The sequence below is a fragment of the Arachis hypogaea genome, chromosome 13, assembly GCF_003086295.3.
Source record: "Arachis hypogaea cultivar Tifrunner chromosome 13, arahy.Tifrunner.gnm2.J5K5, whole genome shotgun sequence".
Classification (NCBI taxonomy): domain Eukaryota; kingdom Viridiplantae; phylum Streptophyta; class Magnoliopsida; order Fabales; family Fabaceae; genus Arachis; species Arachis hypogaea.
The window spans coordinates 92279567-92286074 of NC_092048.1; the positions used below are offsets into that span (position 1 = coordinate 92279567).

At 35.6% G+C, this 6508-nt stretch overlaps 1 non-coding gene across 1 annotated transcript; it reads left to right on the forward strand.

Annotated features, from left to right (window-relative positions):
* The first annotated feature begins 336 nt into the window (after nucleotides 1–336).
* LOC112739017 (small nucleolar RNA R71) lies at nucleotides 337–444 on the forward strand. The gene has a single exon (XR_003169959.1). It is a non-coding gene; the product is annotated as a small nucleolar RNA R71 (small nucleolar RNA).
* Nucleotides 445–6508: the final 6064 nt, after the last annotated feature.

The following is a 6508-nucleotide window of genomic DNA, read 5'->3' on the forward strand; positions in this document are numbered from 1 at the left end:
CTGTGGGACTAACTGTTGGCTTTGCTGTGGTGGAGAAGGTTGAGCTTGCTGAGCTTGTTGTTGACTCAACTGCATCTGCTTCAGTAAGTTGGTCATTTCACATATACTCTGAGTTTGAGCAGTAGTCTCTTTGCTAGAAGATACCTCTGCAACAGCTTTTGACCGGCTTTATTTCTGCCTGTGATTCCGAGTAGATTCAGCTAAGTCGCTGATCAATTGCCATGCCTCATCAGTGGTCTTGTACTTTTTCATGGACCCATTGCTAGCACTTTCCAATGTAGTCTTGTCTTGAGGCTTCATGCCCTGTGTGACGTAGCCAAGCAACACTATCTTGTCAATCATATGGTGGGGACATGCTTCCAGAAGATTGTTGAAGCGCTCCCAATATTCGTAGAGGGTTTCGAATTCGTCCTGAACAATCCTGGAAATGTCTTTCCTCAGTTTATCAGTAACTTCAGCTGGAAAGAATTTTTCCAAAAATTCTCTTCTAAGCATATTCCAGTTAGAAACAGTTGCTCCAGGTTGGGTGTAGTACCACTCTCTCGCCTTTCCCTCAAGAGAGAATGGGAAGGCTTTTAACAAAATAGAAGTTTCATCTGCACCATCACGCCTGACAGTAGAACAGGCTGCCTGGAAATCCTTAAGGTGCTTGATAGGCTCTTGAGCAGGTAAGCCATGAAACTTAGGCATCAAGTTGAGTAGTGCAGTCTTTAGTTCAAAATCTACAGCCACCGCTGGGTGATGCGCTTGATACGGTTGCAGTGTAAAATCAGGGGCTCCAGCTTCCTGGATAGTAACTCTCCTAGGTGCTGCCATGTCACCTGCACGTAAATCAACCGAATCAGTAGAAAGGGAGCTTGTTTCTTCCTTAAGTGACGTTTCAGATTCGTCCTCGGAGAGGGCTAACCGACGCCGAGCTTGCCTTATACGTGAAATAGTTCTTTCAATCTCAGGATCAAATACTGGCAAGCTTGGATCAGGAAGTGAACGCGTCATTCAATGAAAGAAACATGCAGCTCATAGTAGAAAAATAAAATAAAATGCAAATAAATAAATTCCAATCAATAACTTAGCACTCTATTGTAACTCCCCGGCAACGGTGCCAAAAATTGAAGTGGCAGAAATTGGCGGATTAAGAAATTAATATAAGAGATACGTCGCAAGTATAGTTCTTAACCAACAAAAAATCCGCTTATCAATTTAGAAGGTTTGTCACAAAATTAGAATTAAAATACTGGGAGTATGAATCCCAGGTCGTCTCCCAACGAGTTACAGAAAATGTGCTATTTTATGAATCAGATGTTTTCAAAAATGGTTTTGAGTTTGATAAACAGGAAATTAAATCAGAGAATTAATGTAATTTAAATAAGAATCTTGACCGGGAGTAGATTAATCGGAAGTTCTATCCTTGTTGGAGTTCTCCCAAGATTAATTGATAATTGAAGATTGTTCTGCTCAGTTATCCTTTACTAGGTAGAGGAAAGTCAAGCAAGTTGGAAGTCTACTGATGAGCGGATAATTTATACGCTTTTTGGCATTGTTTTTACATAGTTTTTAGTATGATTTTGTTAGTTTTTAGTATATTTTTATTAGTTTTTAAATAAAATTCACATTTCTGGACTTTACTATGAGTTTGTGTGTTTTTCTGTGATTTCAGGTATTTTCTGGCTGAAATTGAGGGATGATGCCAAGGCATCTTAGGCTAGTTTCACTAGCATTTTTCTGTTAGTTTTAGTTGTTTTATGCATTTTCTTGAGCTTAAAGTAACCAAGAATGGTTAAATGAATAACAAAGCAATGAACCATCCAAACAGTATGATTTTGATGCAAATTCCATGAGTTTTTAATTATATTACTTGAACGCTATGAATGGAAGATTTCTCATGAAATTTTGCAAGACTTTGATGCAGTTGTTTGGATGATTTCAGGGAAGAAGAGGCTAGGCAAGGAAGCAACAAAATCAATAAAGGAAGCTTGAATATCACATGTGGAGTTTAAGTTCCAGTTTAAGCTTAAACTGGAACTCAAGCTACCAAGCCATATAATGCTGGGAACTATCAGTGGCGTTTAAGCTCCAGTTTAAGCTTAAACTGGAGCTTAAACCCCAAAATCATGAAAGCTGAGGAAAAGCTGAAAGTGGCGTTTAACCTCCAGTTTAACCTTAAACTGGAAGTTAAACGCCAGAAATGAGAAATGCACCAGGGAGCCATTTCCACGTTTAAGCTCTAGGAGTGCCCAGAAACCTTTTCAATTAGTGGCGTTTAAGTTGCAGTTTAAGCTTAAACTGCAACTTAAACGTTGGACACTCCTGGAGGTGGTATAATTCAAGCACGTTTAAGCTTCAGTTTAAGGTTAAACTGAAGCTTAAACGTGGAAATGGAAGAAGGCAAGTCTGGAGTGTGGAGTTGTCGAACACGTTTAAGCTTCAGTTTAAGGTTAAACTGAAGCTTAAACGTGGAAATGGAAGAAAGCAACCCTGGAAGAGAATGGTCGAACACGTTTAAGCTCCAGTTTAAGCTTAAACTAGAGCTTAAACGTGGAAATGGCTCCCTGGTGCATTTCTCATTTCTGGCGTTTAACTTCCAGTTTAAGGTTAAACTGGAGGTTAAACGCCACTTTCAGCTTTTCCTCAGCTTTCATGATTTTGGCGTTTAAGCTCCAGTTTAAGCTTAAACTGGAGCTTAAACGCCACTGATAGTTCCCAGCATTATATGGCTTGGTAGCTTGAGTTCCAGTTTAAGCTTAAACTGGAACTTAAACTCCACATGTGATATTCAAGCTTCCTTTATTGATTTTGTTGCTTCCTTGCCTAGCCTCTTCTTCCCTGAAATCATCCAAACAACTGCATCAAAGTCTTGCAAAATTTCATGAGAAATCTTCCATTCATAGCGTTCAAGTAATATAACTAAAAACTCATGGAATTTGCATCAAAATCATACTGTTTGGATGGTTCATTGCTTTGTTATTCATTTAACCATTCTTGGTTACTTTAAGCTCAAGAAAATGCATAAAACAACTAAAACTAACATAAAAATGCTAGTGAAACTAGTCTAAGATGCCTTGGCATCAAGGGACTTGAGCAAAAATCAAATTCAGAGGAAAAAGAAGGACTGCAGATGCTGTTGGATTCTAACCTCCCTGCACTCAAAGTAGATTTTCTGGAGCTACAAGAGTCCAAATGGCTCGATCTCAATTACGTTGGAAAGTAGACATTCAGAGCTTTCCAGAAATATATAATAGTCCATACTTTGCTCGAGTTTAGATGACGCAAACTAGCGTTCAATGCCAGCTTTCTGCCCTATTTTGGAGTTAAACGCCAGAAACAGGTTGCAAAGCAGAGTTAAACGCCAGAAACAGGTTATAAACTGGTGTTTAACTCCAAAGAAGACCTCTACATGTGAAAGCTTCAATGCTCAGCCCAAGCACACACCAAGTTGGCCCGGAAGTGGATTTCTGCATCATTTACTCATTTATGTAAACCCTAGTAATTAGTTTAGTATAAATAGGACTTTTTACTATATCTTTGAGGAGTCTTATGCTATCTTAGACCTTTATGGGGGCTGGCCATTCGGCCATGACTGGACCATTATCACTTATGTATTTTCAACGGTAGAGTTTCTACACACTATAGATTAAGGTGTGGAGCTCTGCTGTTCCTCATGAATTAATGCAAAGTACTATTGTTTTTCTATTCAATTCAAGCCTATTTCTTCTCTAAGATATTCATTCACACACAAGAACATGATGAATGTGATGATTATGTGACACTCATCATCATTCTCACTTATGAACGCGTGCCTGACAAACACTTCCGTTCTATATGAAAACAAGCTTGAATGTGTATCTCTTAGCCTTCTGATCGTGAGATCAGAGTCTTCGTGGTATAGGCTAGAATTATTGGCAGCCATTCTTGAGGTCCGGAAAGTCTAAACCTTGTCTGTGGTATTCCGAGTAGGATCTGGGAAGGGATGGCTGTGACGAGCTTCAAACTCGCGAGTGCTAGGCGTAGTGACAGACGCAAAAGGATTACTGAATCCTATTCCAGCAGGATCGAGAACCGACAGATGATTAGCCGTGCAGTGACAGCGCATTTTGGACCATTTTCATTGAGAGGACGGGACGTAGCCATTGATAATGGTGATGCCCTACATAAAGCTTGCCATAGAAAGGAGTATGAAGGATTGGATGAAAGCAGTAGAAAAGCAGAGGTTCAGAAGGAACAAGAGCATCTCCATACGCTTATCTGAAATTCTCACCAATGAATTACATAAGTATCTCTATCTTTATTTTACGTTTTATTTATCTTTTAATTATTAAAACTCTATAACCATTTGAATCCGCCTGACTGAGATTTACAAGGTGACCATAGCTTGCTTCAAGTTGTCAATCTCCGTGGGATCGACCCTTACTCACGTAAGGTTTATTACTTGGACGACCCAGTGCACTTGCTGGTTAGTTGTGTGAAGTTGTGACAAAGAATTAAGATTATGGACGTGCGTATTAAGTTTTTAGCGTCGTTACCAAGGAATGAACGATCACGATTTTCCATACCAAGTTTTTGGCGCCGTTGTCGGAGATTGTTCGAGTTTGGACAACTGACGGTTCATCTTGTTGCTCAGATTAGGTAATTTTATTTTATTTTTAAGCTTTTTATTTCTTATTTTCGAAAATAATACAAATTTTTTTTTCTTCTTTTTTGTTTTTCCCAAAATAATTTTCGAAAAAAAAAATTCTTATAAAATCATAAAAACCAAAAATTTTATGTTTCTTGTTTGAGTCTAGTGTCAATTTGTAAGTTTGGTGTCAATTGCATCTTTTTAATTTTTCTTAAAAGTTTTTGAAAATTCATGCATGTGTTCTTCATGATCTTCAAGTTGTTCTTGATGATTTTCTATGTTTGATCTTTAATTTTTCTTGTTTTGTGTCTTTTCTTGTTTTTCATATGTATTTTCAATTTGTTAGTGTCTAAAGTTTGAAAATTTCTAAGTTTGATGTCTTTCATGTTTTTCTTTTCTTAAAAATTTTAAAAAATAAGTCTTGATGTTTATCTTGATCTTCAAAGTGTTTTTGGTGTTCATCTTGACATTCAAAGTGTTCTTGCATGCATTAGTTGTTTTGATTCATAATTTTTATGTTTTGTTTCAATTTAGTATTTTTCTCTCTCATCATTAAAAATTCAAAAATAAAAAATATATCTTTCCTTGTTTTACTCATAAATTTCAATTTCAAAATTCTATCTTTTCAAATCTCTTTCAAAAATCAAATATTTTTTATTTATTTTATTTTTATATATTTTTGAAATTAAAAAAAATTGATTTTCAAAATCTTTTTCCTATTCTTACTTCATATTTTCGAAAATCTCACTAACATTTAATTTTTAGATTCAAAAATTTCAAGTTGTTACTTGCCTATTAAGAAAGGTTCAATCTTTAAATTTTAAAATCATATCTTTTTGTTTCTTGTTAGTCAAGTAATCAACTTTAATTTTCAAAATCATATCTTTTTAATTTTCAATCATATCTTTTTTATTGCTAATTTCAAAATCTTTTTCAAAATCAAATATTTTTAATTTCTTCCTCAATCATATCTTTTCAATCATATCTTTTTTTTAAATAAATTGCAATCATATCTTCTCAATCAAATCTTTTTCAAAATAATTTCAATCATTTCAATCATATCTTTTTCAAAAATCCATTTTCAAAATCTTTTCTAACTTCTCCCTTTTTCAAAATTTTTTTAATTAACTAATTGTTTGAAATTTTAATCTAATTTTATTTTTCTTTTTTTAATTTTTAAATTCTAATTAATATTTAAAATAAAAACAAAAATATTTTTTATTTTATTTTAATTAATTTTCGAATCTTTCTCTTTTCCTTCTTCTATTCTCCTCTTTTTCTACTCACATAAAGGAATCTCTATACTGTGACATAGAAGATTCCATATTTTCTTTTCTGTTCTCTTCTTTTTCATATGAGCAGGAACAAGGATAAGAACATTCTTGTTGAAGCTGACCCTGAACTTGAAAGGACTCTGAAGAGGAAGGTAAGGGAAGCTAAAGCACAACTCTCTGGAGAAAACCTGATAGAAATTTTCGAAAAAGAAGGAGACATGGCCGAAAATAATAACAATGGTGGAGATGCAAAGAAGATGCTTGGTGACTTTATTGCACCATCTTCTAACTTCTATGGAAGAAGCATCTCACTTCCTGCGATTGGAGCAAACAATTTTGAGCTAAAGCCTCAATTAGTTTCTCTGATGCAACAGATTTGCAAGTTTCATGGACTTCCATCAGAAGATCCTTTCAGTTCTTAACTGAATTCTTGCAGATATGTGATACTGTTAAGACCAATGGGGTTGACTCCGAGGTCTACAGGCTTATGCTTTTCCCGTTTGCTGTAAGAGACAGAGCTAGAATATGGTTGGACTCTCAACCTAAGGATAGCCTGAACTCTTGGGATAAGCTGGTCACAGCTTTCTTAGCCAAGTTATTTCCTCCTCAAAAGCTTAGC